Source organism: Vicia villosa, linkage group LG5 (genome assembly GCF_029867415.1).
Source record: "Vicia villosa cultivar HV-30 ecotype Madison, WI linkage group LG5, Vvil1.0, whole genome shotgun sequence".
Lineage (NCBI taxonomy): Eukaryota > Viridiplantae > Streptophyta > Magnoliopsida > Fabales > Fabaceae > Vicia > Vicia villosa.
The window spans coordinates 45,530,451-45,541,654 of record NC_081184.1 but is presented as its reverse complement, the minus strand read 5'-3'; the positions used below and the strand labels follow the sequence as shown (position 1 = coordinate 45,541,654).

Here is an 11,204-nt window from a genome sequence, read left to right as displayed (position 1 = left end):
TCAAAGACACTAATCCAAATAGAGACTCTGTGTTGTTCTTTAGAAAAGATCTTGTTCTGATGGGATCATCTTTCTTTCCAATAATGACATCCTCTGGATGAGCTGAGATTATTCTTGAGGATCTTCTGACTGTTGGTTCTTCAGATATTCTGAGATTCTCTAAAGAAGCAGCAACTTGTTCTTCTGAATCATCCTTTCCTCTGGGCTCTTCATGACCTGGATCAGAGATGTCTACATCTGCAAAATTCTCATTCTGCTTTGGCTTTTGAATGCCAAGCTTATCATCAAATCTGACATTGATTGATTCCTCAACTATCAGAGTTTCAGTATTGTATACTCTGTAGCCCTTAGAGTTTTCAGAATATCCAAGAAGAAGAAACTTCTGAGCTTTGGAATCAAACTTGTTCAGATGATCCCTAGTATTCAGAATATAGCAAATACATCCAAAAGGATGGAAATATGTGTTGCACCCCAAAATTTGCCCATCTAATTCCATTTTTAATTGGCTTATGTTGTCTCATTTCATCTGCATTATCATCCCATCAGGTCATCAATAAAATCATGCATTTATCAATAATTGGGAAATGAGAGCAAGGATCATGGATGTAAGGATTCATTTGGGGCTCTTTGTAAATATTCACGTATTTGTGGTCATCATCAGAACAAGGGGGTTCCTATGATTTTCTCTAACTATATTTTCCCTATTCTATCTTTCATCAATTCAAGGGGGTTCCTAAATCTAATTGAAATACAGGAAATCACTCATGGTTTATATAATAGGATGATGAGTTTATCTATCTTCTGATACATCAAGTTAAGGTCTTATGCATATTAAAGTCGTTTCAAGAACAAATTATTATGCATTTACAATTCAATCAGGAGTGTTCTAATTATTATGGAACTATGAAAAGTATACAATTGATTCGAAGGACAAGCTACAATTGGCAATAAACTTTCATTCACTCACAAGTCATTCGAGACCAATTTTGATACCAAACTCGGAACATCTACCGATTCTTATCATAAATCAATTTCAACATCCAAGATTAACCATTTCAAATCAACCAAAATCCAATCAGATTGAAACTTAAGAGTTGTTTGGTACAAAATCCAAAAAAAGGTGTCCATTACACATTACATTGAAGAAAAAAGATATAAAGATACAGATTTTTAACCTAAGTCAACCAAAATCAAACACCCTTTCCTAATCCTACACTTCATCATGATCACATCTTCATGCTTCCACCAAGCTTCAATCTCCTCCATATCCTTGCTCCTCATTCATGTCCAAAATCAGATAGCTTTGAACCTGCGCCATACAAAAAAATCAAAATGTTAGTCAAAGCATTAATCCACACATTCATATCCATTTTTTTAGTTTGCAGCCCTGCAACATACAAATCCATCAGCCTAGCATAAACAATCCAAACTCACAAACAGTCCTGCTGCATTCCAAAACAGATCCACACACACATTCCAGTTATACATATCCAAACCAACTCAACACTAACAACCTAACTACCTAACAGATTTCCAACTAACATCATAACTAACTTCTTCTAACCTCTAACTGTCACATAACAAACTTTTAACAGAATAACAGAATCCAACAGAATGTAATAGAAAATCAGAGATTGAACTAACCTGAGAAGATCTATATAACAGGCTTCTCCACCTTCATTCAAGCCTCCACCATTTTTGACCTTCACTCTCACTATCATTTACCTTCTTCACCACTTCAACCTCTTCACACACACTTCATTCAACCATTTTCCTGGATTCTTCACTTCATCACCATAATCTCGAATCACCTCCAAATATTGCTTCATCATCTTCATTCAATCACCAACCACAACCAATTTTCATCCTTCTCCTTGGCATAATCACCCTTCTTCATCACAAAACAACAACCTTCATCTATAATCTCTCTATGCCTCCATTTTTGCAAAGGAAAAGAAGAGAACAAAATCACCACAACAAAAACGCATCAGAATCCAATAATTATCATCATCTGCAGTAACAGCCATATCGCAGCTCAGAAGAGGAAGAAGAAACGGTGAAGAATTAATAGAGAGATCCAAGACTCACCTGAAGAGCTTCGTCGCTTCCTTGCGTTATCTCGCATAGGTTTCCATCGCATCCTCCCCTCTGGCTTGCTATTTCTTACATTTTCGGTCTTCAATCAAGTTCTATTCGTGATTCTTTCATTTTTGCTTGAATTTGGGACTTAGGGTTTCACAATTTTCCTCTTCGATTCCGCTTCATGAAAACGAACCTTAAGAATCTGAATCCATAGGCGTATTGAAGGTTAGAGGTAGAATAGGTTTTGCGTTTGAGTTTTAGTGTTTGAGGAGCGAGGGACGGTGGTGCACGGCGAGGGTAGACCGTCGTCGCCATCTTGTTCATTTGAGAGAAGGGGAACGAGATAGAAGTGAGAAAGACACAATAAGCCCTAATCCTCTTTTCTTTTCACTTTTATTATTATTAATTATTAATGTTATTATTTGAAATTGAATAATTGATAATTGACTGAATTAACTGATTTAATTGACTTTAATTGATTAATTGAGTTTAACATAAGGTCTATTGTTTTAATTAACTAAATTAATTGATTAAAATCTGATAATCTAAAATTGAATAAGAGAAAATTCTGAAAACCTCTGGGCCACCGAAATCACTGCTATGCACACCCCCATTAAGCCCATTATAGCTTTTTTGGCAGCCTGAATGTACAACAAAAATAGTTTGTTAGGCCAACACCCTGGGCCCAGCGCCTTTGCTATTCAACACCAATCTTTCAATGTTCACCCCCCCTGTTTTCATTCTTTTATTTAGATTGTATTAGATTTTTTTTTGCCATTTCTTTTAGGTGATAAAATGTTAATTTTTTCCTATTATTTTCTTAGACTTTGACATAATTTTGACATATAAAAATGTTCATAAAAAATATTAGTTTAGGCTTGTATTTTAATTCTTTTGCATGATTAGAATTCTTGTTTTTGTCATATAAAAGTCATAGAAAATAAATAATCCTTTAATCCATTTCATGCTTTGTTTAGTTTCATGTTTTTGCACTATAATTTGCATCATTTGCTTCCATGTTTTGTAGCATATTTCAAGTCATCCTTAAGTCACTTTTGTACTAATCTTGTATACTTGTTTACATTGATGTTTGACCTATAATTTTGATCTCACTTGTAATCTCGTTCCTTTAGATTTAGGACCTATAATATCTTGATAATTTTTAAGTTAGTTTTCCCTTGAAAATCCATACAATTAGGTATAATCATAACACTAGGCTAGTTATTCATTTTAGGCTAGTTTCCCTTTTTCTTTTTCTTTTCAACTTTAAAACATTTTAATCCATAAAGAGGCGAATCACGCTTTACTAATAGTGGGAGAAAATGAGTGGGATTTATTCCCTAATCTGTTTCTCTACCATTATACACTTTTATGTGATTCAACTCACAGATTAATTTCCCTTAAAAATCACCAATCAAAAGATTTTAAAATACTTAATAAAGGCTCAGACCTAAACAAAGTAATGACGTGGTGCGAAGCCTTGTATTGGGTTTTGTTCATCATGAAGTTACATAAAAAACACAAACCAATATTCTCTCTTCTCTCTCTTGCGTTCAGGGCATTCTTTCCCTTAATCAGACACGTTATTTCCGCTCCATTCCCAGCTTAAGACTCCAGAAGTCGAGCAGTGGAGTGCGAATGTAACTGTTTAACTAAAAAACACAAAAACAAACAAAAACATGTAAGCCGAACTACGACGATGTGATTCCTGAAAAGGATACGTAGGCATTAGGTCGCGGGGCCTAAGCGAGCACAACTAATTATAAACCTTTTTTTCCCCGTGTTTCTTTTTCTTTCATTTGCATGCATTCCCTTTGCATTAAGCTATAGATTTACACACCCTTTAGATAGCAATAAACATAGGTGGATACAATCGAGTACGATGGGCGTGAGGGGTGCTAGTACCTTCCCCTTGCGTAACCGACTCCCGTACCCTATCTCTGGTCGAAAGACCTTGCTCTTATTCTTTGCTAGGTTTTCTGATATTCCTTTCCCTTTTGGGATAAATATATCAGTGGCAACTCTGTTCATTTTTTACGAGCGTGAGACAATATGAAATGTTGGGTTTTCTATTCTTCCATAATTCATAAGGAGTCTTATTCAGAATTGGTCTTATGGAGATTCTATTCTGAATATAACATGCTGTGTTAATTGCTTCTGCCCATAAATGTTTAGCCATATTAGTCTCATTGATCATGGTTCTGGCCATTTCTTGAAGAGTCTTATTCTTTCGTTCTATAACTCCATTTTGTTGTGGAGTTCTAGGACAAGAGAAATCATGGGCAATACCATTTTCTTTGATATAAATTTCAAAGAATCTGTTCTCAAATTCGCCACCATGATCACTTCTGACTTTTATGATTTTAGACTCTTTTTCCGATTGAATCTGTTTGTAGAAATCAAAGAACACAGAATGTGACTCATCCTTGTGTTTTAAGAACTTTACCCATGTCTATCTCCTGTAATCATCTACAATTACCAATCCATATTTTTTTCCTCTAATTGATGTTGTTTTGACTGGACCAAACATATCAATATGCAGAAGTTCTAACGACCTTGAAGAAGAAACAATGTTTTTAGATTTAAAAGCATTTTTAGAAAACTTTCCTTTCTGACATGCTTCACAAAGAGCATCTGATTTTTATTTCACATTAGGTAGTCCTTTGACCATATTGAGTTTGGTAATCTGATAGATTTTTCTCATGCTAACATGACCCAATCTTCTATGCCATACCCACTGCTCTTTGTTAACAGAAAGAAGGCAAGTAACCTGTTGGTTTTTAAGATCTGAAAGATCAATCTTATAAACGTTGTTCTTTATTTTTCCTGTAAATAGGATTGAACCATCCTTTTGACTAACAGGTCTACAAGACTTTTGATTAAAGATTATGTCATAACCATTGTCACTTAATTGACTTCTGGACAATAAATTATGAGCTAATCCATCAACTAGCAGAACATTAGTTATAGAGGGAGAGTTACCAATACCAATGGTTCCAGAGCCTATGATCTTGCCCTAGATCTAAATTCCAGACTTTAGAACATAGACCTTTTTCCCGTCATGTATCCTGAGCATCCAGAGTCCAGGTACCATGACATGTTTGTCCTTTGTGCTGTTAAGGAGATCTGCAACATGAATTATTTTATCCTTAGGTACCCACATTCTCTTGGGTCCCTTGGGGTTAGTTTTTCTCACGTTCTGATTGAACTGAGATTTAGCATAAGAAGTATGAGAATGTGCAACAGAATATTTCCTGGTGTGTGTGACATGGAAATTCCTAGGATGTGTGATAACACCGAATTGCACTATGTTTTTAACTCGAATATCACATGTCTTCCTGATTTTTTATTATTGTTTTCCATTATTATGTCTGTATTTCCTTTGTTTTCAGGTCACATGTCCTTTCAGAGCCTTCTGCGAAGAAACAAGCAAAAATGCCAGAAAAATAGGGTTTTTCAGAAAAATGCACACATGGCGTCCTGCTCCGCGCCAGCTACAAGGAACACGATGACATGGCCCACTTTCACCCAGTGGCCAACTACCATGTTCCCACGATCTTGCAGTTTCCACACACCGCGCCCGCGGCCTTCAGGATTTGTTACCCGCTCAGAAGGAGTTGAGGGACATGCTGGTGTTTGCACCTCTTCAGGAACCTCTATATATAGTTTTCGATTTTCATTTCTTCAAGGCATCCAAGCTTAGTACTACTTAAGCCATATACCATTAGTATCTGTAAAGTGATAATCTCTTCATATCGGGGAGTTATTACAGTGTAGATTTGGTTTGTAATCAAGTTTGGAGCACTTTGGTTGAAGTTCATCATACCATCTTTTACAACTCTACAATTTGTCTCAGATTCAAGTCTCTGATTTGAGAAAGGTTCTATTTAATCGCTTTATTTATTTACTTTATTGCTCTTACCATAGTCTACACGTTTTATAGACTTTAAATGCTCATACCATAATCTACACGTTTTATAGACTTTAAATGCTCTTACCATAGTCTACACGTTTAATAGACTTTAAATGCTCTTACCATAGTCTACACGTTTGTTAGACTTTAAATGCTCTTACCATAGTCTACACGTTTTATAGACTCGCGCCTTTTATTTTCCGCTCTTATCATAGCCTACATGTTTTATAGGCTCGCATTTATTTCCATGTCTAGCTAATTTTATAAGGGTTAGAATGTAAGGATCGTATCACGATCGTGTTCCAATGTTCCATCAATAGAAAAACTACTGAGGATGTTTTAACTTTTAATACTCGTTTACTGTGGTTAATGTTTATGGGTAAGATCGAAAGCCATCCATACTTAAGATCAAACTAGATTAGTTCTTAACCAAACGGAAAGAGCGAAAGCCATTCGTTTGGTTAACTAGAGATCTTTCTTTTAGAAAACGATTTTGGAACTATTTTCAGACGCGTTTGTGAGTTTGAAATCTGATTCTTGGTCAAAAGCCAAGAATATCTTTAAGTTAAATTTCTCAAGTTAAAATCACTTTCCTACTAAGACAAGTAATTGATTTATTAAGAATAGGTTCACCACTTTAACGCAATGCGCACTTTTCATTATGTGACAAATGAAGGGGTAGACTTAAAGGGTAAACTCGGTTCTTAGTACGCGAAAGCGACAAGTTCCCGTTAAATCATTCCTTTCTACAAGTAGAAAATATTGCCTCAGAAGTAGTTCTATACATGTATAACTGGAACATGGTCCGACTTACGTGATTTACATTCAATCCCGTTGCTTTTATCTATCATTTACTTTATACCTTTATTTTCCTTGTACCACACCCATTTAACCATATTGATTTACCTTAGATAAACACCTTAGCAATAGGATTGATAGATTGACAATTGGTCTCTGGGTTCGATAATCTTATATATTACTTCGATAGGCTGTGCACTTGCAGTTCTAAATTTAGACTTATACGTAAACATCCCATCAAGTTTTTGGCGCCGTTGCCGGGTAGCAAAACTTCGTCAAATTTCGTACCCTATTGTTATCCTGTTTAGACTGAGGTTATATTTAGCCGGTAGATGCATAGAAATCGTAGCACCGGTAAACTAATTAATCCTTTAGTAGAACCTGAACGTTACGCTCGAGCCCGTCTCTTTATACGCAAGTTAAGAATAGTTATGACCGAAGATCGTAACCAAAGACCACTCAAGGAGTTTGCACAACCATCTAATGAGGAGCCTAGTTCTAGTATAGTAAACCCAGCTATAACAACTAACAATTTCAAACTAAAGCCCGCACTATTACAATTAGTAAAACAAAACCAATTCGCTGGTCTCGCTACCGAGAACCCGAATCAACACCTAAAGGTTTTTATCCAGTTAGTTGACACCCTTAAACCGAACGGTGCTACGTCTGAGGCAATTCGCCTTAGACTATTCCCATTCTCCCTTAGAGGTAAGGCACGCGACTGGTTAGATTCCCTTCCCACCAACTCAATAAAAACTTGGGAATACCTTAGGAGAGTTTTCCTTGCTAGATATTTCCCCCCTAGCAAGACCGCTATCCTTAGGAACCTGATTACTTGATTTAATCAAAACCAAGGTGAATCACTTTTTGAAGCCTGGGACAGATATAAAGACCTTTTGAGAGCTTGTCCACACCATGGCCTAGAGCAATGGTAATCATACAAACCTTCTATAATGGACTCCATTATAACACCAAAATGTCTATCGACGCTGCCACTGGTGGTGCATTGATGAACAAACCCTACCCTGAAGCTTGCGCCCTAATTGAAGACATGGCCCAAAACCATTATCAATGGGGAGTCCAACGAGCAACAGTGGAGAAGAAGGAGGCCCAAGGAGGAGTACATGAGATAAGTTGCATGGACTTGATGTATGCCAAAATGGATGCTCTAACCCTAAGACTAGAAAATATGTCTCAAAACCCTGCCACAATAGCCGCTATCCAATCGGAAGGCCAACTCTGTGGAATCCAAGGACATCAAACCTCTGATTGTAACATGTTGAATGAGTCTAGCTCAGAACAAGTTAATTATACCCAAGGAAACCCATTTTCAAACACTTACAATCCTGGATGGAGGAACCACCCTAATTTTTCCTATAAAAATAATAACCCAATCCAAAATCCTAGACCCTCTAGGCCGCAAGGTTACCCGTCTCAAAGACAAAACCAACCTATGCAAGTTGTACCACCAAAACCTAGTTTTAGGGAGACGGTAGAAAACTTCATTCTAGTCCAAACTCAACAAAATAAAGAGTTCCACAACTAAAACATTCATATGAATGACCTAATAACAAAACTAGGAACCAAGTTTGACCAAGTCATAACTCATAATAAGATGCTTGAGACTCAGATCTCGCAAATAGCTCAGACACCAGCCGCACAAACTACACCTGGAGGGAAATTCCCTGGTCAAACTCAACCCAATCCAGAAGGGCAAGCAAACGCCATTACCTTAAGAAGCGGGACCACTTATGATGGACCTAGAAACCCAACGTTAAGCGCACCCGAAAGAACTGAGGAAAATGTCATGCCCACGAACCAAGTGGAGAAACCGAAGGAATCTACAAAACAATCAAAACAAGGAGTAGAAACAAAAGACAAAGATTACACACCTCCACCACCATATAAACCACCTATTCCATATCCGTAAAGACTTAAGAAAAGTAAGATAGAAAGTCAGTGCCAAAAATTCATCAAGGTGATAGAAAAACTTCACGTAGAAATCCCTTTTACAGAAGCAATCACTCAAATACCATCATATGCTAAATTCTTAAAAGACATCTTGTCTAACAAGCGTAGACTCGACGATCCTAAACCCTTAGAATGCCATTACATCTCCGAAAATAAACTTGCTGAGAAAGACAAAGATCCTGGAAGTTTTTCCATTCCCTGCATCCTAGGAAATCATATGATCGACAAAGCTTTCTTAGACCTAGGGGCAATCGTGAGCTTAATGCCTTTGGCAGTTTGTAAGAGGTTAAACTTAGGAGAACTTCAGCCAATCAAAATGTCTTTACAGTTAGCTGATAGATCTGTCAAATACCCTATGGGCATTTTAGAAGATATACCAGTTAAGATAGGTCAGTTATATATTCCGACCGATTTCGTAGTAATGGATATTAAGGAGGACGAGGAAATTCTGATTCTCTTGGGAAGACCATTCTTGTCAACCGCCGGAGCCATAATAGACGTTAAGAAAGGAAAACTAACCTTCGACGTAGGAGATGAAAAGATAGAATTCATCCTCCCAAAGTTTCTCATGGCACCAGTGATAGGAGATGCATGCTATACAATCGACATCATTGATGAATGCATAAATGAACTTGAGCGAGATGAATCTTCAATTAAACTACCTTCAACCCCCATTTTAGAGGATGATGGATTCGAGAGAATGGAACCCTACATTGATGACAACCTCTTTGAATGTTTAGCTCTTACACCAGACCCTATGCCGTGTCTCAAAAAACCCACTTTAGAACTTAAAGAACTACCCAAGAATCTAAGATATGAGTTCTTGGATGAAGAGATGAATTGCCCTGTTATAATTAATGCCACTCTGAACCAAAAAGAAACAAGTCAAATCTTAGATATCTTGCGAAAATATCCCTCAGCTTTAGGCTATAAAATCTCTGACTTGAAAGGAATAAGACCATCTGTATGCATGCATCGGACTATGCTAGAAGAAAATTCGAAACCCTCGAGAGAGCATCAGAGAAGAATAAACCCTATAATGAGTGATGTAGTTAAGAAAGAAGTTCTTAAGTCACTTGAAGCTGGGATAATATATCAGATCTCGGATAGTGAGTGGGTAAGCTCTGTACATGTGGTGCCTAAGAAAGGAGGCATCACGGTTGTAGAAAATGAGAAGGGTGAGCGAGTAGCAAAACGAACAGAAGGAGGATGGCATATATGTATAGATTACAAAAAGTTGAACAAGGCGACTAGGAAGAATCATTTCCCTCTTCCATTCATAGATCAGATGCTCGAACGTCTAGCTAGGCATTCATATTTTTGTTATCTAGATGGATATTCAGGATTTTTCCAAATCCCCATTCACACAAAGGACCAAGAAAAGACAACATTTACCTATCCTTATGGAACATTTGCCTACAGGCGAATGCCCTTTGGACTTTGTAATGCACCTGCCACTTTCCAACGTTGTATGATGTCAATTTTCGTAGATTATCTCGACAGTATTATGGAAGTATTTATGGACAATTTCTTGGTATGCGGATTCGATTTCAAAAATTGTCTCTCTAACCTTGAGAAAATCTTAGAAAGGTGTGTGGAAGTGAACCTTGTGCTAAACTGGGAGAAATGTCATTTTATGGTCAATGAAGGAATAGTTTTAGGACACATTGTCTACGAGAGAGGCATAGAAGTCGAAAAAGCCAAGATAGAAGTTATAGAAAACCTCAGCCCACCTAAAACCATTAGGGAAGTAAGAAGTTTCCTAGGACATGCTGGATTCTACCGACGCTTTATCAAATACTTCTCCAAAATAACAAAACCCTTAACTAACCTTCTAATGAAAGATGTTGAGTTCGATTTTAATGAAAAATGCATTGAAGCTTTTGACATTTTAAAACAAGCAATGATTTCAGCTGCTATCATATAACCCCCTGATTGGATGCAACCTTTCGAAATCATGTGTGATGCTAGTGACTATGCAGTTGGAGCAGTTCTAGGGCAAAGATAAGATAAGAAATTGCATGTAATTTATTACGCAAGTAGAACCCTAGATTCTGCCCAACTTAACTACACAACCACTGAGAAGGAATTGTTGGTCGTAGTATTCGCAATCGATAAGTTTCGATCTTATTTGGTAGGAGCTAAGATTGTAGTTTACACTGATCACGCAATAATTCGGTATTTGTTAAACAAAAAGGATGCTAATACAAGATTGCTCAGATGGATTCTCTTGCTCCAAGAATTCGACTTAGATATCAAAGATAAGAAAGGAACTGAGAATCTAGTAGCTGACCACCTTTCTAGGCTAGAACACTTAAAAGCAGATTTAATACCTATAGACGATTACTTCACCTATGACGGACTTATAGCTAGGATAAATATAACGAGAGAAGATGACCCCGAAACCTATAAAGAAGAAAACCATGAGAACATATCAATA

At 37.0% G+C, this 11,204-nt stretch overlaps 1 long non-coding RNA gene and 1 other non-coding gene across 2 annotated transcripts; both read right to left on the bottom strand.

The window, feature by feature from the left end:
• Positions 1 to 1,053: 1,053 nt before the first annotated feature.
• On the bottom strand, positions 1,054 to 2,426 carry LOC131606581 (uncharacterized). Its single transcript, XR_009284894.1, has 3 exons — positions 2,089 to 2,426; positions 1,645 to 2,011; positions 1,054 to 1,309 (listed from the first exon to the last, which is right to left on the bottom strand). It is a non-coding gene; the product is annotated as an uncharacterized LOC131606581 (long non-coding RNA).
• Positions 2,427 to 7,608: 5,182 nt separating this feature from the next.
• LOC131608368 (small nucleolar RNA R71) lies at positions 7,609 to 7,715 on the bottom strand. Its single transcript, XR_009285632.1, has one exon. It is a non-coding gene; the product is annotated as a small nucleolar RNA R71 (small nucleolar RNA).
• Between the last annotated feature and the right edge of the window lie 3,489 nt (positions 7,716 to 11,204).